This window comes from Cibotium barometz, chromosome 9, assembly GCF_041138505.1.
Source record: "Cibotium barometz isolate CiBa-2024 chromosome 9, ASM4113850v1, whole genome shotgun sequence".
Lineage (NCBI taxonomy): Eukaryota > Viridiplantae > Streptophyta > Polypodiopsida > Cyatheales > Cibotiaceae > Cibotium > Cibotium barometz.
The window spans coordinates 11418893-11442643 of record NC_141054.1 but is presented as its reverse complement, the minus strand read 5'-3'; the positions used below and the strand labels follow the sequence as shown (position 1 = coordinate 11442643).

The following is a 23751-nucleotide window of genomic DNA, read 5'->3' as shown; positions in this document are numbered from 1 at the left end:
GAGAAAATTTGGGCAACAATAGAAGTTGTACAAGATAACACATGAAATGATTTAGAGCATGGTGATGAAACTGCAAAATGAAGACATTAGTGGGAGTGCCACGAGCTTTGGGTCCATTCTCACTTCCATTAACAACCACCTTAATGAAGAAGAAATATAGTTTAGAGAGGATAAATTTGCTATCTTGGAGCCAGCACTCGATGCCACATAACATATCGCTAATCTGATCGACTAGGGAATGAAGTCGACTGCCATTGAATTGACTACTATAAGTCACAAGTTATGTTGCTCTATTAGTCTCTATGAGGGACAAACCACAGCCTCTTAGAAAATGTCCTTGATGCTATTTACAACTCATTTGGTATGTTTGGATTTTTTGTAGGATACACTAATTGGATAAAACCGTGTCCTATGAAGGCTTTTCTATGTAATTTTATTCTTGTCTTTTAAAGTAATATAGCTATAAAAAAATAATTTAAAGAAAGCTTATAACTGATTGGGAACTCTCCCCTATTTAAAGGCAATTTGCATGGCACACATGATGGAGTCTATCCCATCTCTCTCTCTCTTTTTCTCTTTCTCTCAATAGCTGACCTCCAATCTCCTACTATTGTGACTATATATCTCCTTCTAATAGCATAATAGAGGAACACTACAACTTCAATTTTATTAGCGTTATTTGATGTTTTATTTTTGTACTATAGCTTTATCTTAAGATGTTATTGGTCTTCTACTTCCTAGATGTAATAAAATACCTTTTATCTTGTAAAATTTTTTGGTCTTCCAGAGATGTTAATATAACATTATTTCTCTCTCTTGTTTTTTTTTAATACATGCACACACACCACGATAGGTTATCATGATTTATGAGGATGCCACAACACAATGCTATCATGGTGAGGAGGTCTAAACGTGCTCGGATCACTTCTCTATATTATATAAAGGTTTGGGGATTTTTGGAAAGAGAGCATTTAAAGCACCTTTCTTCAATCAAAACTTTTTGGAATTTGAAAAAAGTGGACTTGAACACTTTATTTGGGGAGAGGAGAGTAGGTTGATGATTGCCCTAGATTTGGGAGAGAGGTGATTAGATTTTGCAATGGGGGACCCTATGCATCCCCCTCCCTTTCTCTTTTTTTTTTTGACTATAACTTTTTCTTTGCATGCTTACAAGTTGCAGGTTATCACCTTCTACTATTTTCTTTTGCTTTTGACTCACCTTCTAGTATTTTCTTCTGCTTTTAAAAACTTCTTATTTTTTCTTGAACATGTGAGTGTGATGTAGAGAGAGAAAGAGAGTATATTTTTAACTTCTTCTTTTTTGCACGTTTTTGTAGGTTGCAAGTTTTCATCGACTTTGAAAGGTGAGATCTCAATCAACATATGATTTTTTTAATGGTTCAATATGTGTGTGTGATGTAGAGAGATGATGCATGCTTGAAACTATGTGCGTGCATGTGTGTGTGTGTGTATTTTAGTATGTATGTATGTATATATGTATACACACACACACACATATATATATGTATAGCCTAAACATATATAGCTTATGCACTTGTGCCTGGAAAATTTGCAACAAGCTTAATGATAAGCTTATTAAATGTATTTTTGTAGAGTATAGCTCTAAAAGTAGGGTTATCGTCTCTATCATCCTGCTACCAAGCGGATTCTTGTGAGAAGAGAAGTTGTATTTGTGGAAGATGCAATTTAGCCCTTACTTTCATGTAAAAAACAGCAAAATGTATGTTCGCAGGATATATTTGACACTCTCCTTCCATTGTTCAATGCAAGACACATTGATGTAGAGCATTTGGGTAATCAAAGGAATGCTGAAAATCAGCCCACACAAGTTACAAAAAATCAGCATGTATTTCGACCCACAGATCGGCCTATTGATGAGGCAAATGTGGATGATGTAGTTGATGAGGAAACAAGGGAAATTGAGGAGTCAAAAAGTATGCCAAAATGGCTAGTGCAGACACTACATGACATCAAACTGGCCACTTCTTTTCTTAGAAGCAGATACGTGCATGTTCTCATCATGCATTTAATGTTGCTACATGTCATGCTCTTATTGCCAGTTTATATAATGAAGAGGAGCCTATATCCTTTGATGAAGAGGAGCCTATATCCTTTGATGAAGCAAAGGAATCTAAAAAATCGGATGAATGCTATGCAATCAGAGAATGATTTGCTACTAAAAAATGATACATGGGATTTGGTAGCCTTGCCTCATGACAAGAAGACCATTGGCACAAAATGGGTTTACAAGCTTAAACGTAAAGCTGATGGTAGTGCATGCGATACAAAAAGCAGGGCTAGTTGCAAAGGGCTGTGCATATGAAAAAAGCGTTGACTATGGTGAAACCTTTGCACCCACATGTCGTATGACTACCATGCAGAGTATTATTGCATTGGTACACATAAAGCTTGGAATGTATGCCAGTTGGATATCAAAGCTGCCTTCTTGAATGGATATTTGCATGAGGAGGTCTATGTATCTCAATCTTGTGGTTTTGTTCAGAAAAGTTGAGAATCAAAAGTATGCATATTAAAGAAAGCTTTATATGGTCTTAAGCAGGCTCCCAGAGCATGGTACGAAAAGATACATGTATACTTGGTTGCATAGGGTTTTTGCAATAGCCCAACTGATAATACCCTCTATATTAAGAGGACTACCTCTTAATATAGAGAACTAAGGATGTTTTATTAGTCATTGTGTTATACGTTGATGACATGCTACTCACAGGCCCTAATGATGATCATATTTCAACTTTTATAGATTGATTTAGAGAAGTCTTATAATGATCATATTTCAACTTTTATAGATTGATTTAGAGAAGTCTTATAAGATGCTAGATCTTGGACCGTTGCACTATTATTTAGTCATGGAGTTTTGGCAATGTAATGATGGCATTGTTATGCTGTAGAGAAAATACATAGATGCATTATTGAAGAGGTTTAATCTTGAAGACTGTAAACCTGTGGCTACACCTATGGAGCCAGGTTTATAACTAAGTCTTGAAGATGTAGGTGAACCTTTTGATGCTGGCTTGTATCAAGAAGCTATTGGATACCTTATCTTTTTGTGTAATACCAAGCCAGCTTGACATTCAATATGTGGTCTTAATATTGAGCACACTTATGCATAGACTAGGCACAAAGCATTGACAGTCTATCAAACGAGTGTTTTATTACCTAAAGGACACTAGGCACTTTGGGTTATTTTATCCCAAGGGGGGTAAATCATAGTTGCATGTATTTATAGACTCAGACTGGGTTGGATGTTACGACACACAAGTGTCCATGAGTAGTTTTTTCTTTTGCCTTGGTGATTCATGTATATCATGGCTCACAGCAAAAGAAGCAACCCACTATGGCCACTTCTAGCTATGAAGCTGAGTACAGGGCAGTGTTTATAGCTACAATTGAGTGTGTTTGCTCAGTCGCCTTATTGCTAATTTGGGTATTCATGAGTCCTCAGCCACTACCATCTGACAATTAGAGCACTAGGTAGTTGCAAGGAATCCAGTTTTTCGTGCTCGCGCGAAAAGCACATTGAGGTGCACTATCATTATGTCATGGAGAGATGCTCTACAAGGTAAATTAGCTTAGCTTATGTGCCAACATAGGACAACTTAGCAGATTTGTTCACGAAGTCTCTCCCACGAGAGAGAAGTTTGAAGCTTTTCCCAAAGCTTTAAACGTACTTCCCTTTGGGGACTAGTCTAGGCTCCTTATTACTACAGTCCAAAGAGCCTGGCACATCTCTGTACTTCTAGTGCCAACTCACCCCTTATTCATCATCACTCCCAAAGGGGATTTTGTAGCCATATTTGGTAGTGATGTGTGTGAACGCACTAGGACCAGCCGAGGTACTTTTTCCCTCTTTAGGAGGTTTTTTTCCCCATGCTAATATACATCCATCTTGGGGTATACTTATCATCTTTATACATCACACATTCATGATCTATCTATCATCTCATTGTGTGCTCCCTCGAGCTTCTCCACTGTGTGTGTGTGTGCATTCCTGCAACCCTATTTCTAACAACAAGTACATGAATGTAGGGAGCAACATGAGTATAATAATCAAACCCAGAATGTGCTAGCACAAACTTCTACAAGGAGAGTCGGAGTAGTTGATCTAAATCAATATATATTTACTCATTTGGATGTCACATGTAGAGCACGTCGCAACAGTGCTACACAAAGGATAGTGGTTGGAAATTAAGCATCTAGGTGAACAAAGGGTGGTATTTAGGAAATGAGTAAGTGAATGTAGAGATCAACTTGAGTGTAATAATCAAGGTTAGAATGTAACACTATGGACTTCTAAACAAAGAGTAGTAGTAGTTGATCAAGATCAAAATAGTAATCAAGTATCTAGGTTTATAGGAGAAAGGATATCATGTGTTAGAAGAGGAGTAAGTGCATGTAGGGGCATCAACTGAGAGTATCAATCAGGCCTAAAATGTGACACTACATAGTTTTATAGAGAAGTAAGTGCATGTAGAGATTAGAGATTAACCTGAGTGTATCAATCAGGCCTAAAATGTGACACTACATAGTTTTATAGAGAAGTAAGTGCATGTAGAGATTAGAGATTAACCTGAGTGTATCAATCAGGCCTAAAATGTGCTCTGGTCCTCCCTACTTAGTTACTGGTTAAGCTCTTAGATGTGGAAAAATTTGCGAGTTAATATTGTAACCTTCTTTTGTTGATTATTCTTTGTGAAGGAGATAGTGTTCTCTGGTACATACATAAGTATAAGGGATAGTGTTATAATAACAAGTATATTCTTGATGTATCTATGTTTATTTTGACTTTTTGGGCATGATCCTTACGGTCTTGAGTGAGTATTTTGTTTTAGCTTGATGGGGTTGTAGGCGTTAAGGGTTCATTTTGCATTGATGTGTTCTTTTTGGCTACTAAAATCCTGTTAACTGGGAGCCTATGGGACATGTTTGTAATGAGAACTATTTATATAGCTTTTTTGAGGTCAATCTGTACTCCTGTTGAAGAAGATGTAGCATCTATTAACCAAGGTTGGTTGAATATCGTGATTATATAATTATAGAGCTCTTTATCTTTGAAAATCCAAAGTTCTTATGGGTTGTATATATTAACTAGGTATGGTCAACTCCAGAGTATAGGTAGTCTATTTTGTTGGCTATCTGTGTGATGCAAATTAAGTTTGAGAAATTTTATGTGCTTACAAAGCTTTCTATTTTAGCCTCTGCATACACATTGACACATATCTACTTTAAATAGGATTAGGATGATAAGATCTTTTACGTTTATCACCGACTCTGTTGCTCAAATTGAAGGTAACAAATGTGCAAGTGCTAAACATTTAGCTTTTGTGTTTTTAAAAATAATACTAAAGTTATTTACCTAAGAAAATATGTAGATCCCTTTCAATGATCTGTCCTCAATTATTGGTTGACCCCTCAAGATGGTAAGTCTTTGTGGATATTTTTGCTGCTAATTATTCTTTATGAAGAAGAGGGTATTGTTTGGTTCATATATAATTGAGTATAAGGGATTTTCTTTTTGTAACAGGTTCATTCCTGATGTGGATATGTTTATATTGGAACTCTCTGTATGTGATTTGTTCTTCCATGGAGAATACGTTTTGCTTGGGTTTTATAAGGTAGATCTTGATAGGGTTTTGCAGGCCCTTGCAGTTTGAATTGCATCACTGTGTCTTACTTAGGCTATCAAGAGCCTACTGACTGGCAAGCTATTGGGCATGGTCATAATGATGACTATATGTATAGCTTTTTGAGGCCTATCCATACACGTGTCCATGAAAGTACGTCATCTATTAACCAAGGTATGTTAAATATTATGATTATATAATTGTAAAGCTCTTTTATCTAAAAAATCTGAAGTTGTTAATGGGTTTTTATGTATCATAGAGCTGGTAATTTTGAGTATAGGCGTCATTGTAGCATGTGTAGGACAACACGTAGACATCGCCTTTTTGATGACGAAGGATGCTCTATGTCTATAGCACACCAAGATTCTATGGCACCATCTGATTCTAATTAGATATTTTATATTTTCTAGTTTAGGGTCGTTGTATATGAGTTTTTTTTGGTGATTCTTATATAGGTTATGATGACCTTTGTATGTGAAATGTTTTGGTTACCACATTTTAGTATAGTCTTTTATATTCATGAGACTTTTTGGTGACCAATATATAGCTTATGGGGACTTTTATATGAAAAACTTTTTGGGCACCACATTTTCGTTTAGTTTCAAATGTATTATTTTTTGTGTATAATGTTTATTTATGATTCTAGTTATCGTTTTGGTCACTTTGTTGCAAATTTTTCAAGTTGAGAGAGAGAGAGAGAGAGAGAGAGAGATTGTAGAAGATGATGAAATCTATGAGAGAGATTGGATTACCAATTGAATTGGAGTGGATTTATACCTATGTCCAACCTATCGTCTTGGGGTGAACCCAACAAGTTAGTAGTTTTGCTACACTAGAGTGAAGACGCTGCATAATCTGTTTACAACATGGTGATGTAAGTCAAGTTACAATCATTTATGTTATGATACCCATCATTCATGTCCCAAAATGTAAGCTTTGGCGGGACATTGGATGGTAAGGTTGTTATGAGATTAATGAGAAGATGGTAGGGAGATGCGTAGCCCAATATGAAAAGGGAAAATATCCATATTCCAATTCATAGAGGAGCTCTGTTTGAGCATTTGAGTGAAATTGTGCCCAACCCCTACCCGAAGATGGGTCATGTAAGGAAAGGAAACACCCTAACCAACAAGGGCTTTAGTACAAGCTTCCAAGGGCTTAAATATAAGGTCAACCATGAAGCTTCGCATGAATATATATGTATAATAATATACCAGCTATCTAATTATTTGGAGTGATGCGCCAAGCTTATTAGCGACATAGTTATCCATGAACACATAAGCCCGTTCAAAAAGATAACGGGGGACAAACAAACCTTGTTCTTTGAATTAGCCGGTCCATAAACAGCGTAAAGCTGCCGCCCTCTTGTTATCTCTTCAATTGGAGCTATTGTGCGAGAAGAACTTGAAATGTGGTTTGTGCAAGTCTTTCATGCAATACCCAAGCATAGCTTCAAACGTATGCATTCTTATTTGACGTAAACCTCTACACATGACTATACCGCCTTCTAGTTTGAAGAAGTCCCAATGCAAGCACCTTTTGATAATCTTACCAATGCTTATGAGTGACGAAGCCATGAGAGTGACCATCTGGAAATGTAAATGATTAAGAGTGCCTCCTTTCTTCAATGCAAACAAACCCTTCAAACATTCCATTCTCACAAACTCTTCGAGCGGTTCCCAGGAACACAGATTGATGTTTGCATTTCCTATGGCAATAATGAACAGAGACTTCAAAAAGTTTTGTTCTCTTTTCTATTGGAAACAGAGGTGTCTTGTGCATAGAAGGCTTTGACTCAGTGTGCTTATCATTTGGTTGCTGAAATGGATTTGATGCAGGCTGCTTAGCTTTCACGGCAGCCTCTGAGGACCTTAACATGACAAAGATGACAAATCATTAAACAAATAAGTGACAATATGCACACAAAATAAGCAAACAAACAACTGACAATATGCATATGGACGCAAAATAAGCAAACAAACAACTGACAATATGCATATGGACGCAAAATAAGCAAACAAACAAGTGACAATATGCATATGGACGCAAAATAAGCAAACAAACAAGTGACAATACCCATGCATACCCGACGACCGTGCTTTCTGTTTTACTGCACGAAGGCTGCGAACTATATACTGCCCTTCCGAAGGTGTAACAATTCGAGAACACACTTGATCGCATTTAGCCCTAGGTACAGTCGATGTGAAAGGTTCACCTTCGTGACCGAGCAACGTGGAAGAAGAGGGGCGACCATGTCCTTAACGACAAAGCAACGAGACGAGGAGCATGGACGATGGTCAACTTTCATCAGGTTGGTAATATCATCAAGAGCCTTCCTTCTAGTAGGCATGATGTTGACAACACAAGAGGACTTGACGACATAAGCAGTAGAGGCCGTTATATAAGCAAGATAGACGTAGTAAAGGTTGTTATATAAGTGACAAACAGTCCACAAATAGCAAATATACATGACAGTGTGGCAAATAACAGGAGATACCAATGATAGAGAGACATGCATGCTGTTGTAGAACATGGCACGTGAAGAGTATGGCAGAGACAATGAGAGGACGACATGCACGCACATGTAGAACCTGGCAAGGAAATGAACGTTGCATAAGCCAGAAAAAGAAGGCACTGTTGTCACAACGAGCCGCTCCAAGACGACGTAGGCAACAAAACTCCACAATCATGAGACGGTGAAGCTTCTGCAAAAGACCACAGCTGGTGAAGCTTCTACAAGGGCAAAGCTGGCAAATTTTCTACAAGGCCACAACTGGTGAAACTCCAAGACCATAAGGCCATAGGCAGTGAAGACGATGAGCACCTGACAAATGACCACACCCAAGGAACAACCAATGGCACAATGACGAGACGACAAGAACGGACATCATCTTGAGGAGAAGGACAACTGCTGAAGACCCAAGTGACCAGAGCGGACGCATGATCAGCCGTGCAAAGATCCACGCAACGAGCCACTCCAAGACGAGGTAGGCAAGAACACTCCAGAACCACGTAGGCCACAACTGGGAGCCTGCGAATCTTCTGCAACGCCACAACGAGCAGAGCGGCCGAACGATGACCCATGCAAAAAAGACGACCACATAGGCCACAACTTGTAGCCTACAAATCTTCTGCAATGCCTTAGCGACGAGGAGAGCGGGTGAATGATGACCCATGCAAAAAAGACGGGAAGATCCACACTAACAAAGTAAATAGACACGTGTCTGAAAGCCATGCCGCACAAGGAAAGTTAATTAATTAAAAGCCACCCATAAAAACGTTTTGGGTGCATATATATTATCGATTATTTATTTATTGACGTAATACAATTTACTCAATATAAATAATAATGATAAGAAGAAGAAAGTAACGAAAGGTAGAAGTCGGATGAGCGAGCTATCGAAGAAAGTTACCACACACAGCAAGGTTAGTAGCATTGCAAATTGTTTTCACCGCCTCATCTTCTACCAAAGATTTGCCCTTTCCCTAAAGATCCATACTCTGTGTGTGAGTGTGTTTTTTTTCCCTGTTTCGAAGAAAAGCTCCTTTCATTAATCGGAAAAGAATTTGTTTGTTTGTTTTTTTGACTGCATAAAACCAAATATCGTCCTCATCTTCGATAGGTCAGAAAATTCTCTCTTGAAAAAAATTTAACATACATTGCCATATTCGTGATATATGCATATTAACATGTACATGGTATGTATACTCGTGTGCATATGCATGTATGCATACATAGACTTCTCCAACCTATTCGTGATATATGCATATGGACGTGTACATGGTATGTATACTCGTGTGCATATGCATGTTATTTCCAAAGAAAAGTGGCCCACAAAAGATACCGATGCGGCTGAACCGTATCAAGTGAAATGGCCTCAATCTAGTCCACTCTACCCAATCATGTTTTACAGAAGAATGTGTATCACTATATTGTTTCTACCCAGCTATGAAGTTGGCCTTATACTCATATAAGGTACAGTTATCACCACCCACCATCATCTACCTCCCAGAAGCTGCATATTGACATCGTCTAAGGCTACCCTAGGCAAAGAACATCGAAGATAGAACACATGGCCACATAACAAACATAGTAGCTAGGCGTTTCATGAAGTCCGTTTCCTAAACGTTTCTCAAACGTTTCATAAAGATCCTAGATGTTCCAAAAATGTTTCATACAGATATGCCTTAAAAAATGCTAGATATGCTACATGCATAAATAAACTTGACAGATGCAATTCAGTGTAAAAAACACACATAGATAAAAGTTCAAACTTAAGACTTCAAACACAATGCACATGCAAAATATGTAGACAAATTGGCGACATGCTGCACAAGTGCTCTCAAAATAGCACGGAGTTTGAAATGCCAAGGAAAGACCCGAGGCATCACAAGCTGGTCATAGTAGTAGGGGCTAGAGTAATCAAAATCACAACAATGAACAGTAGTGTAAATGGCTTGAAAAGTGTTTAAAAAGTTTGCTTATGTTACCATATGGTCGGGGGAAGGGATAATACTCTAAATATGAGTGTGGGTGCAAAAAAAAGGGAAAAAATTTAACAAGCAATTAGTTGACCCCTCTTTCAACTTCACATTTTTTAAAGGGACTCTCCTATGTAAAGGGAGAGAAAGATGGTTCTGAAAGATTGTGGGCGAGCATGGGCCATTTCATCCAAGGGAAGGGATCTCTTCCCAACTCTCTCGTGCTTCCCCCCTCCCCCCCCCCTCCCCATGGTAAAGAGATCCTCCTCCGCCTCCCCCCCCCTCCCCATGGTAAAGAGATCCTTCTATTAGTTATTGAACAAAACAGCCATACTATCTAAGTACAAACTCAGCTGCATAGAGGGGAGCAATAATCAAGAAAATTGAAAAAAGGGGAGGGTGCTCTTCTCCTTCAGTTGCCGCTCTGGGAGGAGAAGGCTACCTCATACAATGGGGGGTGGGGGTGGGGAAGAGAACCATACACGTGGTCTATAATGCCAAGTGGGCTCAACACCACTGTTAGTGAGAAAAGGACCGTGACGCCAAATCAACAGGAAGGCCCCACGACACTTTCGCATATGGTCGGAGCCACCTTGAAGCTTCCTCCACTGTCCACAGAGGGTATGAACGATATCAAGTGAGATGCTCCGGTTGCGGGGTGAGTGTGCCCTCGATGGCCTTGCTATAGACGAGCTTTCCAAATATACCACGCAGGAATACTGTTTTGCAAATTCCCATCTTTGGCAAGAACCGGGAGTCCAATGATCAAAAGAGGGAACTAGAATTGGAACTGCACAGACACGGAGATGAGAGACCTACAAGGAAAGTTCCCCACCATCCTCCTTATATGCCATGGTGACCTTGGCCTCAGTGGCCCAAGCAATTGTGGGGTGGGAGGGTCCACCGGGGTGTTTTGGGGGTCGTACACTGTGACCCCATTGTGAGCCCTCAGTCCAAGGACAGTCAAGCACGAGCTACGTAGGCCAGTCTTCGAGCCACAGAGGTTAGTCTGGAGTCAGTCCGCTTAACCCACTTGGAAAATTCATTAGATAAGTGCATGTAATAGTTAGCCTTAGTAGTAGGTTTGCATTAGAAGCATGACGTTAGTGGGGATGTTTTAGTATCTAGTCCATACTATGCATAATGGAGTTGATAGTTATATAGTCTTGTGGGTTGACTACCATGAGTATATAACATGCACATTCCTAAAAGGTGAATTTGGGCATGTTCCTGGATTCATCTAGGTATATAATTCAGCCATATTAGCGGACATGCAGATTTCACATTGTGAAGTTTTCATCCGAGTTGCGGGCAGTTGATATTGTGCTTATTCTTTCTATCTTTAGCGGTGCATTTGCCCTATCAACTACTTATTTGTTGTACTAATTCTTTCTATTTGCTACTTCCCTTAGTGCTAGGCTTCATTATGGTTGAGTCTGCCCTGCATCTCTGGAGGTTTGACAGAAACTCAGTACGAAGGGCTTTGTGTTAATATATGCTCTTATGTGTGTGTGTGTGTGTGTGTGTGTGAGCATATCTTGATACAGAGTTCTACACCTACTATTGGGCACTAATGACGTTAGTGGGGATGTTGTAGTATCTAGTCCATACTATGCATAATGGAGTTGATAGTTATATAGTCTTGTGGGTTGACTACCATGAGTATATAACATGCACGTTCCTAAAAGGTGAATTTGGGCATGCTTCTGGATTCCTCTAGGTATATAATTCAGCTGTATAATACGGAAGCGTGTTCACAGAAAACCTTATCCCATACATAACACCATGGCATAATACATAGCATCTGACAATACATAATGATACTTCGAAACCACTAAATCAACAATATGAAAACCTGCACAAACCACAACACTAGGGGCTGAAGTTGGTGTCACAAATCCCTATATTCTAGGGACATGCGGATGCGTGTCAGGCCTAGAAACATGCGGATGCATGTATGTATTATACCTGGGCATGTGTATGGATCATATGAGTGGATGCATATGAGTCCAAGGACATGGCAGGACATTTGTGGACTTTCGGGCGGTGCCCGTGTGGATTCCGGTCATGCACACATGGTGTGTTATGATGGCAGGCGGAATATTTTCAAGTACAAGAATGATGATAGGTGGTTCTCCAAGTTTACATGTGCACAATGCATAAATGATGCATGCCATAACTTTATTTTACTTTGTGTGACTTTGTCTTACTGCCTGGACAATGCTTGTTATTTTGGCTTGTGAAGTTTGAGGGACCGGGGACGCCCGGGCACCTTGTGGACGCGTGTGTGCACTCCTGTGTGGGCCTAAAACTGTGGGCTTATGGGTTTTACAGGTGGTAAGTGCGTCCACACTCAATTTACAGCTTATTTCATTTACTACTAAATTTTATTGGTTTACAGGTACACACTCATTAATAAGTGGCCGGACAACTTATAATGCGTTCGCATTTGGTTGGACCAAAATTAATGAAGTCCGGACAACTTATGGCCATTTTCCATTTGGTTGGACCTAAACTTATACAAACAGGACAAATGGAGCACTATGGGCTGGACACCTACCTGGACACCTTATGGGGATACTTGTCAGCCTGTATGTGTACCCACCAAGCCCCTTAGGTGGCACTGGAGAAAGGCGCCTCCTTCAAGAGGCCTTTTGGGCTGTTTTATTCACTACTCAACACATTGGAGAGCTGGTTGAAGCTTTTGGAGTTGCTACAGGGCTGGTTGCTTGCTTCCCGGACTCACACAAGCTTCCCCCCGGCTTCTAATCAGTTGACCGTAACTGAAAAGCCTCCAGATAGGCCTTCAAAAGATCTGGGTAATCCTCGAAGTAGGCCTCATCCATCCATTTCGCATCCAAAGCTGAATAATTCTTGAACTTCACAAGGTACCTACGAACAAGTTTGTCTCCCGCAAGCTTCCGTTCTTGTGAAAAACAATCTGTTCAAGTTGAAGAATCTCTTCCAGCTCATCCACCTCGGGTGGGTCTTCCAAAACCGGCTCAAACGGTGTTGGTCCCACATAAGGCCTCAATAGGCTCACATGAAAAGCATTATGCATGTTCCAATGATCTGGGAGTACAAGCCGAAATGCAACATCATTGATCTTCTCTAAGATCTGAAAAGGTCCATAATACCTGTTGGAAAGTTTAGGGTACTTTCCCTCTTTCCCTGGCCTCTTCCGAAGGCGTGCCTTTTCAAATTTTAGCAAGACCCAATCACCTTGTTTGAATTGTACATCCTTTCTATGCTTATCAGCTGCCTTTTTAATCTTGGTTTGAGACCTCTCTATGGCTGTCCGTACCTGTGCAAATGCAGTATCCAAGTCTCTGACATACTCATCTGCTGCAAAAATCTCATCCTTTGTACGAAGGATGGGTGGTAGTACTACCTTGCCATAGATAATCTCAAAGGGCGCCTTGCCCGTAGAAGTATGTACCGTATTGTTGTAGGCAAACTCCACAAGTGGTAAATACTTCTCCCAATCCGATTTGCGGTCAGATACATAAGATTTCAGCAAGTCGATGACGGCTGAATTTGCTATTTCACTTTGCCCATCTGTCTGTGGATGGTAAGTTGATGAGAAGTTCAGCTTTGTACCCATATTGTCAAACAATGCGCATCAAAATAAGCTTGTGGTTCTAGGATCTCTATCCCCCACAATAGATTTAGGCATGCCATGGTGTTTGAATATCTGTGCCAAAAACATCCTAGCCATATGATCTGGCTTTATTGTCTTGCGCACGGGAATGAAATGTGCTTGCTTGCTAAACCTGTCAATAATGGTCCAAATAGCATCATTTCCCTGTGGCGTCCTTGGCAAATCCATAATGAAATCCATAGCAATGCTTTCCCATGGTTCATTTGGTACAGGCAAAGGCTGAAGCAATCCAGGTGTTTTATGTCAATCAAACTTGACCTTTTGACACACCATACATTCACGTACATATGCTTCAATATCCTTGCGAATATGTGGCCAAAAGAAATACCTCTCCAAAGCTTGTGCTGTGGCCAAAATGCCTCTATGACCTGCATATGGAGGAGCATGACACTCATCCATAACCTTATGGCGAAGGTTCTTTACCACACACATACGATTTTGCATCATGAGATATCCATCTCTTATGACATAAGATGGGACAGCAATACCCTCTTGCAAATCAGCCCATACATGTGCAAAATCCTCATCCAGATGATAAGTATTACGCATATCCGATAAGTCCTCATGGTATGCAACTGTAATAGCATGAACCTGTGGTCGTCTAGATAAGGCATCGGCCACCACATTCTTTTTCCCTGGAGTGTGTAAAATCTGAAAATGAAACATTGAGAGGAAATTTGCCCATCTCATATGCTTCTCTGAGAGCTTACTTTGAGTCAAAAAGTATCTCAAACTTTGATGATCAGTTTTGACCATAAAATCAGCCCCTAAAAGATAGTGTTTCCAAATAGTAAGGGCATGAATTACAGCCAACAACTCCTTCTCATAAACCTGTAAGTGAAGTTCTGCATGTTGCAAGCGTCTGCTCTCATAGGCAATGGCATGTCCTTGGTTCAAAACAGCCCCTATGCAGTCCCCACTTGCATCACATTCCACCACAAAAGGTTTGTGCAAATCCGGAATAATGAGTACCGGTCCCGAGATGATTGCACTCTTCAACTTTTGAAAGGTATCTCTCTCTTCTTGTGTCCATTTAAAGATTGCTTTCTTCTTCGTTAGGTCATGTAACGGAGCGGCAATGAAAGCAAAATGCTTGACGAACCTCCTGTAGTAAGCACATAAACCAAGGAAGCTCCTCACTTCATGGACTGATTTCAGCTCTGGCCATTCTTGCATGGCTTGTATCTTTGCGGGATCCATGCGCACACCATCCTTTGATACAATGTGACCAAGATAGTGAATCTCTGGGAGGAAGAATTCACTCTTTTTTGCATTTATGTAGAGCTGATTTTCCTTAAGCTCTTTAAACACAATAGCCAGGTGCTCACGATGTTGGGCTTCATTCTTTGAGAATACAATAATATCATCAAAGAATATACCTGTGAACTTTCTATGTTTTCTGAACACCCTGTCCATCATCCTGTTGAAGGTAGCGGTTGCATTTGTAAGGCCAAAAGGCACCACCAAAAACTCATAAAGACCAAAGGCTGTCCTAAATGCAGTCTTGTGTACATCTTGAGGTGCCACTCTCACTTGATGATACCCACTCTTGAGGTCTATTCGGCTGAAACATGCCGAACCTTCAAGCTTGTCCAAGATGTCATCAATGCGCGGAATCGGAAACCGATTCTTGATGGTTATCTTATTGAGGGCACGGTAATCCACACACATCCTGTAAGTACCATCCTTCTTTTGAACAAGAAGTACCGGCGAGCAATATGGCGACGAACTAGGCCGAATCAAACCCTTTTCCAAAAGTTCATTCACCTGTGCCATAATCTCTTCTTGTTGACTAGCACTCACCCTGTATGGTGGCCTATTAGGTGGAGAGCTACCGGGAATTAGATCTATGCAATGATCTTCCGGCCTCTCTGGTGGCAACCTTGTTGGCAAAGCATTTGCAAAACAATCTTTGAATTCATTCAAAAAGTTAAGCTTGTCTTGATCTAATGCACTAACATCAACACTAGAATGTTCAATGGTATCACGTACAAAAACCAAGTAAGAACAAGCTGATTTCTTTATTGCCTTATTAATTTGTACATGGCTTACAAGAGGTATGGTACTTCCAGTAGTACCAGCATCTATAGAGTGCTCGCGGCCTCTATGTACAAAGCTGATTTTCTTCTCTTTGTAAGCCTTAACAGGCTCTAAACGGTGATGCCAGGGCATCCCCAACAAAACATCACAACCTGTAAGAGGAGCCACTAAAAAGCTCTCATAGTCGAGGTAGTCCTGTATATGTACACGGAGCTTACCAATGACCGGAGTTACATCAACCTGTTTGCCCTCAAAGGCGGCATCTGCATTCATTTGCATTCCCATGTCATCCACATTGAGACCTATGGCGGCAGCCATCTGTACGGATATAAAGTTATCTGTGGAAGCATCATCAAAAAGAAACAAAGCGGGCTGATCCTTCAATTTGCCCCAAGCCTTGCATATGACTCTACTCTTGGGCTCATGCCCTGTATTACCCTGCACATCGGGTACAACATTCACAAGAGGCTTTTCCACATTAGGCTCAGCATTCTTAGGATTCTGTGGGCATTTAGGATATATATGATCTTTACTGCCACACTTAAAGCATTTTCTAGCCTTCCTGTACTCTTCCAATTGCTGTTTTGAGAGCCCAAAATTGTGGCGTTTACCCCCCGGCTTCTTTTCGGAGTCATCCTTTGCATCTTGGCTATCTTTGCGAGCATTCTTAGGTGGCTGTCCACCCTTTTTCTGGTCATAACCAGCCCTGAATTTGCTCTTGTTTTGACCTGCAAATGGCTTATTTGTGGGTGCTTTTATGTGCAAGTTCTCCGCAATCATGGCTGAGTGTATAAGCTCTTGTATGGTCTTATTTGGGTACACTCCCAAGCTTTGTTGGATGATGTGATGGAGCCCCGATTCAAACTCTCTTCTTCTCGTCCTCTCCAATCTTCATGAAGGGAGTAACCTTCAGGAGGACTTTCCAAAACTTTGCTATGTATGAAGCAACGGACTCTCCCTCATCTTGGGACAGCCAATCCCACTCCTTGCGTACATCCTTTGCAAAGTTTGGTGGTAAGAATTGATCATAAAACTGAATTTTGAAAGAAGACCAAGTTGGGGCAGCACTTCCATCAAGTATTTTTGCAAGCCACCAATCACTTGCCGTATCCTTGAGATGCATTACCACATGCCTGAGCATAGACTTTTCCGAAAAGTCTTCATTGCAAAAAGCTATCTCAAATTGTCTGATGAAAGCAAGTGCTTTGGTAGAGTCCATCCGTCCCCGAAAGTTTTCAAACTTTACATCCTTGTCACCGGACTTGAACTCTCGAGGCTTCTTCCTTCTAGAAGCATCCCTATGTACATCCTGTTCATCTGCATGATGATGATGCCGCGATGAAGATTCACGATCCCTCTTCGTTCTCTCTTGAGCCACACTCTCCAAATGAGTGGAAAGCTCAACACGAGAACGGACATGTCTTCTTGGAGCAAAGCAGGAATGAGTAGAGGATCCCTCATCCTTACTCTTCTCTTGACCTGCATCAAGCCTAGCACCAGGGACTCTTGTCCTTTCAGCATTTGGCACTTGCTGTGCTCTTTCTGCTTGTTGTGCATCATATGCATCACCACGGGCAGCCATGAGGGGTGGCTTCTTGAAAGCCAAACTACCATCTGCTTCAGTGTATACATCACCCTTAACCATTAGGTATGCAAGTGCAAGCTCTCGGGGTTTCTCAACATCCATTTCCTTTGCAATTGCTTCAAAAGTGACTTCATGGACTGAAGCCTTTGTCTTCGCAGCCAACACCCTTTGTACATCCGGGTCATTTTTCAATGACCTAAGCTCTTCGGTTTGAGCCCTATAGCGTCGCACTTGACGCCTCAAAGATTCCAAATCAGAATGCATAGTGTCATGAGTACCTGCATCTCCATAGACATCATTGCCTGCAGCATCTCTTGCATCCCTTGTACCATGAAGTTCACGGTCCTGTGTGTTCTCCACACTGTCAGAAATGTGGCTGTCCATGACACTCAAATCAGGTCACCACTTATGATTCCAAGCCTCAGACCGTTTTCCAATGAGGGGAAAAACTGAGCTCTGATACCAATGTAATGGGAGGCGGACGCGTGTATTGGAATCGTATAAATGTGAACAAGATTCTGAGCACTTAACACTTGAGCATTACAACCACAAAGCTGAAAATGACAGTACACCACATAAAGGGGCCGATGATAGGCTGACCCCCCCCCCTTTAGGTTATATTACCAAAAGAGTCTGCAAAGTACAAGATTACGAGTGCCTGGGGATTCACCACCAGCCTGCACCTGATTCTTCCAAATACATCATGAATGAATACATTTCAAACAAGAGAATCTGTAGGTACATCCGCCCTACACACAGGTACATCCGCCCTGCACAAGCCTCTTCACAGGTACATCCGCCCTGCACAAGAGTATCACAATCCTCACAGGTACTCCGCCCTGCACAAGATGTAAATGGATCTTTAGGCCCTGTTTCCACGCGAGAAACTGATCCAGAAACCTGTGTTCTCCGCGAGCAAGTGTCCCCAATGCTTGCCCTAAGCACCTGTTATACCAGGAATCCTTGAGACACATCCATGCTCACATATTCCATTGCTGTCCGGCCTGTTTTGTGCAATAACCAGTCCAAAACAGCAACTTTCTATCGCGAGAAATCCACCTAAGGGGTCCTACAGCCCTGTGGAGGTCCCTAGAGCTGTCCTGTACTGTCCAAGTTGACTTTGGACACCTGTAACCAGCCCAAAACTCGCAATGACCAGAAATTACAGGTCTGAAATTTACCAACCAGCCCTTTAGAAGAGTGTGGGGATCGATATCCAAGCTTGTGTGAGTCCGGGAAGCAAGCAACCAGCCCTGTAGCAACTCCAAAAGCTTCAACCAGCTCTCCAATGTGTTGAGTAGTGAATAAAACAGCCCAAAAGGCCTCTTGAAGGAGGCGCCTTTCTCCAGTGCCACCTAAGGGGCTTGGTGGGTACACATACAGGCTGACAAGTGTCCCCATAAGGTGTCCAGGTAGGTGTCCAGCCCATAGTGCTCCATTTGTCCTGTTTGTATAAGTTTAGGTCCAACCAAATGGGAAATGGCCATAAGTTGTCCGGACTTTATTAATTTTGGTCCAACCAAATGCGAACGCATTATAAGTTGTCCGGCCACTTATTAATGAGTGTGTACCTGTAAACCAATAAACTTTAGTAGTAAATGAAATAAGCTGTAAATTGAGTGTGGACGCACTTACCACCTGCAAAACCCATAAGCCCACAGTTTTAGGCCCAAACAGGAGTGCACACACGCGTCCACAAGGTGCCCGGGCGTCCCCGGTCCCTCGGACTTCACAAGCCAAAATAACAAGCATTGTCCAGGCAGCAAGACAAAGTCACATAAAGTAAAATAAAGTTATGGCATGCATCATTTATGCATTGTGCACATGTAAACTTGGAGAACCACCTATCATCATTCTTGTACTTGAAAATATTCCGCCTGCCATCATAACACACCATGTGTGCATGACCGGAATCCACACGGGCACCGCCCGAAAGTCCACAAATGTCCTGCCATGTCCTTGGACTCATATGCATCCACTCATATGATCCATACACATGCCCAGGTATAATACATACATGCATCCGCATGTTTCTAGGCCTGACACGCATCCGCATGTCCCTAGAATATAGGGATTTGTGACAGTTGGGCCACCCACCGCCCCCCCCGAGGTATCTTTATTACCAACAGAGTGTTCCAGTACAAGACGGGTGCTAGAGAGTAAACACTCTTCAGACTGGCACCAGATACATCCAGAATATGATCAAACAATCTCCTGAGACTTCAATCTCAGCTTTCCAAGAGTTCGTGGGGCACAACCACACTCTAGTATGTGATCACACCCTCTAGCAGTGGTGCTGTCCCAAATAACCAGCCATGAAAACCTTGGCTTTGGCCACCCGAAGGTTCCACCCTTAGAGCCACAGGCTTCACGTAGGTTTAGATAGTGTTTGCCTTTGAATCTGTCGCGAATTGGACTGAACAGCACTGTTTTCAGCCCACAAACATGTTGTACAGGTCACCCCAAGAGATGAGATGGGTGCCCTGTTGTTTGCCTTGAGTCCAGAGCCTTCGGAGCATCAAATCTCAGCCCTGAAACCTGTTGTACAGCAGTTGACCAGCCCTGTAGAGAAGCCAGAAGGGGTTGCCTGTTGACCAGCCCTAAAGAGCTGTTTTGCATGCCAAATTGACACTTGTATGAAGCCCAAGGTGTTCCACCTCCAAAAACAGCTGGAAAGGGGGCTGCCTAGCTGATTTTGGCCTTTCCCCTCCAAGAATAGCAACTCGTGGATCTATTATGGCTTGATGGGCTGCCCACCTTGAGTAATGGCTAAGTTTCATTAAAAACTGGTCCTCTTGATGTGAACACTTTAAAAATTGTCCGCCCAAACTTAAGTGTATGTGAACACTTTATAATTTGTCCACCCAAATTTAAGTGTATGTGAACACTTGCACTCATAAACCTTGGTATAATAAAATATAAGCTGTAAATTGAGTTTGGGTTTGGAGTAAAAATTTCATCCTTTGTGCGAAGGATAGGTGGAAGCACCACCTTGCCATAAACAATCTGAAAGGGTGCTTTCCCAGTGGAGGTGTGCATCGTATTGTTATAAGCAAACTCCACAAGGGGCAAGTACTTCTCCCAATTTGATTTCCGCTCAGCTACAAAGCATTTGAGCAAATCAAGTGCAGCTAAATTTGCAATTTCACTCTGCCCATCTATCTAAGGACGATAAGCTGATGAAAAATTCAGCTTTGTGTCCATATTATCAAATAAACCCCGCCAAAACAAACTTGTGGTTCTCGGATCCCGATCTCGCACACAAGTCTTTGGCATACCATGATGCTTGAAAATCTGGGCCAAGAATATTCTCACCATGTGCTCAGGCTTAATATTCTTTCGCATAGGAATGAAATGAGCCTGCTTGCTAAACCTGTCAATGATGGTCCATATGGTGTGATTTCCCTGCTGTGTTTTAGGCAAATCCATGATAAAATCCATGGCTATGGACTGCCATGGCTGATCCGGAATAGGCAACGGTTGAAGCAAACCAGGTACCTTATGCTTGTCAAACTTCACTTTCTGGCAAACCATACATTCGCGCACATAAACATCTATGTCTTTGGGCATGTTTGGCCAGAAAAGTATCTCTCCAAAGCTTGCATAGTGGCAAGAATTCCTCTATGCCCTGCATATGGCGGTGTATGGCATCATCCATCACCTTAACGCGTAAATCCTTATGCACACAAAGCTGCGCACCCCCCCATCCTGCATTGCGTTGTTGCCGACGCCCTCCCCCCCTTGCGTTTGCTTTGCCGTCTGCACCCCCCTGGCTTTCTCTTCCCCTTTGCCTTTTCTCTTCCCCCCTTGTTTGTGCCTGTGCCCGCCCCCTTGTCTTGTCAGACTGCAGCCCCCCCTCCCTTCGTTGATTCTTCCTGCGCCCCCCCCCCCACCCACCTCCCCTTTTGCTGTTTTTTCCTGTGCCAGCCCTTTCTCCCTTTGCCCGTTTCTTTCCTCCCCTCCCTTTCCTCTTTCTGTGCGCTCCTTCCCTCCCCCCCTTCTCTCCTCTTGTTAGCGCCTCCCTCTCCTCCCCCCGCCTGCCCCTCATTTCTTTTTTTTTTTTGTAGCCTCGCTTCCCCCTCCCCTTCGCTCTCTAGCCCTTCTGCTTCCCCTTCTTCGTCTCCTCCTTGTTCCTCCGGTAGCGCTCTCAGGTTGTGGGGTGTTCTCTATTTTCGGCAAGTTTCAGCCTCTTCTGGTCTTCGCCCTCAGGAGGACTCCATGGCAGCTGCTCGGTCTCCCCCAACGGAGGCCACCCTTACTTGCCTTTCGTTTTCTGAAGCACGGTGGCAGCACGGCTTCGACCCGGCATTCGAACCTTTAGCTAGAGTTTCAGGCTTTCCTGTGATAGTCTGCTTTCCAGGCCTCAGGAAGGAATACCTTCCTCTTCTCCCGGTGATTGGTGGTGCCATCGGGAGAGAGATGGAATCCCCCCCCCCCACCACTGCCTCGGCCCTGGCACGAGCAGTCGGGATTCCATCTCTCCGCATCTGGGTTGCCTCACCGGATTCTGTGCCTCACATGATATCTATTCCCAGCCTTCGGGCGACCCCATTATGCAGCGAGTGGAGTATTCCGGCCTTCCAGGCCAGTGCTTCATTTGCAGATAGATAGGTCATTGTCACATGCACTTTGCACTCAGTGCATGGTGACAAGATGGCTCATCATCAGAAGTGCAACAGTTGTACAGTATTAGAACCCAGTAGGATGATAATTGTCGTACGCCGTGACCCCATTGTACATCCTCAGTCCAGGATAAGTCACGTCGAGCTACGTATGTCACGTGCATCCCGCACTTGGATGCCACGTAGACATTTCTGTACAGAAGGTGCAGGACCTGGGATGGTGAACTGGTCCCATGTGAGCCCAGTCCGGGATGAGTCAGCCAGGGATCCATCTCAGATGTCTGAGGTCAGGTGTGCATTGTCCTGCACAGGAGTCTAAGGTCAGGTGTGCACTGTCCTGCACATGAAACAGTGCCAGTCCGCGCTGTGAGTCTCCCTCTAGAATGATGTCAGTGGTTCTATGTATCTGGTATGGTACCGGATGCCAGATCACTGAGTAGATTATGTTTAGGACAAGGGGCGAGCCCATAGGGCTACCCTGGAGCTTAGTATGGGCATGGGAATGGTGTGAAAACCATCCCCATGAGGGCCAGGAAGGCCCAGGCTGGACCCACCAGCCATGGAAGGGCTGTGGGACAGCCTTAGGGCAAAGATAAGGCTATTTTCAGGAGCATACAGTCTTTAGATGGCTGTAGGGCATGTATGGGGCAGCCCATACAGGCTGCCCAGCCTTGGGATTGTGGACAAAAGTGGTGTCCAGCCAATCAGAAGCAGGCGCATCACTTTCAGCCTGATAGGGAAAAAAGGCAGTATTTTTTGAATTTAATTCAGCATTTATTGCTGAATTTCCACCAGTCGTGGGGCATAGCCTGTTTTTCAGCTGGCCGACTGCTCCTGAGGAGGAGTATAAATAGTGGAGGCCATAATCCCATCATTCATCTCAGTTTTCACCAAGTGCTCAAGCCAATCAAGGGCCAGTCAAGCCAAGGAGATTGCCAACCAAAGGGGTGGACTTCTGAAGGTCAAGGGCAGGATTTTCCAGCCAAGAAAAGGTCAAGTTTCCTGTATTTGTTTTCAGATTTACATCATTCTAATAAAGCAAATACACCATCCGTGGTGGGGGCCCTACAGAGGGTAATTGGGACCCAATACTGTGTCCTCTCCATCTCCCCCTTCTCTCTCTATTTTCTGCACATCTCCTTTCAGTTTGTGCGTTAATTTCCATCGCGAAAAGAGTGCTGATTTCTGAGTTTTGAACTACCGATCCTTCTCCGAAGCTTCCGCATACTACAGTGGTATGAGAGCCTACTTCAAAGACAAAGATTCAGCAAAGAAAACCAGAAAATTTTCTCGCTCGTGTGGTTGGTTTTTTGACGCCGGTGGACTACCCCTTTCGGAGTGAGTCCTGTCCCTCGAAGGACGGTTGGTTTTTAGCCTCCGGAAGCCTCCGAAAGTCTCCCACACAGATAGTGGATGGTCAGATTGCGTTTCGGAAAGGAATTGCATTTTCCCGCTATGGCGAGCTTCGGCGACGAGAGAGAACCAGAACCATGGGACCAGAGTGCACCAGGCAGCCCAGCTAGGGCTCCAGGCTTGAGTGTCACAGACATGTTCCAGTAGATGATGCGAGCAATCTCGCAGACCAGACAGCCAAGTTGGATGAGCAGAAGGCGCGGATCTTGGCTCTGGAGGAGCGTTCTCGCTCTCTAGCGTCCGTTTTCCATCTCCTCCTCCCTATCCTTCCGTATCCCAGATACC

The 23751-nt window shown here is 42.8% G+C and overlaps 1 protein-coding gene across 2 annotated transcripts in view; it reads left to right on the top strand.

Annotated features, from left to right (window-relative positions):
• The first annotated feature begins 8955 nt into the window (after nucleotides 1-8955).
• The window catches only part of LOC147635267 (uncharacterized), a 60977-nt gene continuing 46181 nt past the window's right edge, over nucleotides 8956-23751 (top strand). The window contains exon 1 of one of the 2 annotated variants that reach the window (XM_086802494.1): nucleotides 8956-9089. The gene's annotated coding sequence lies outside the window, so the exon portion shown is untranslated. Of the gene's footprint in view, nucleotides 9090-9146; nucleotides 9171-23751 lie in introns of those variants that run through there. The other variant, XM_086802495.1, reaches the window with a different exon arrangement.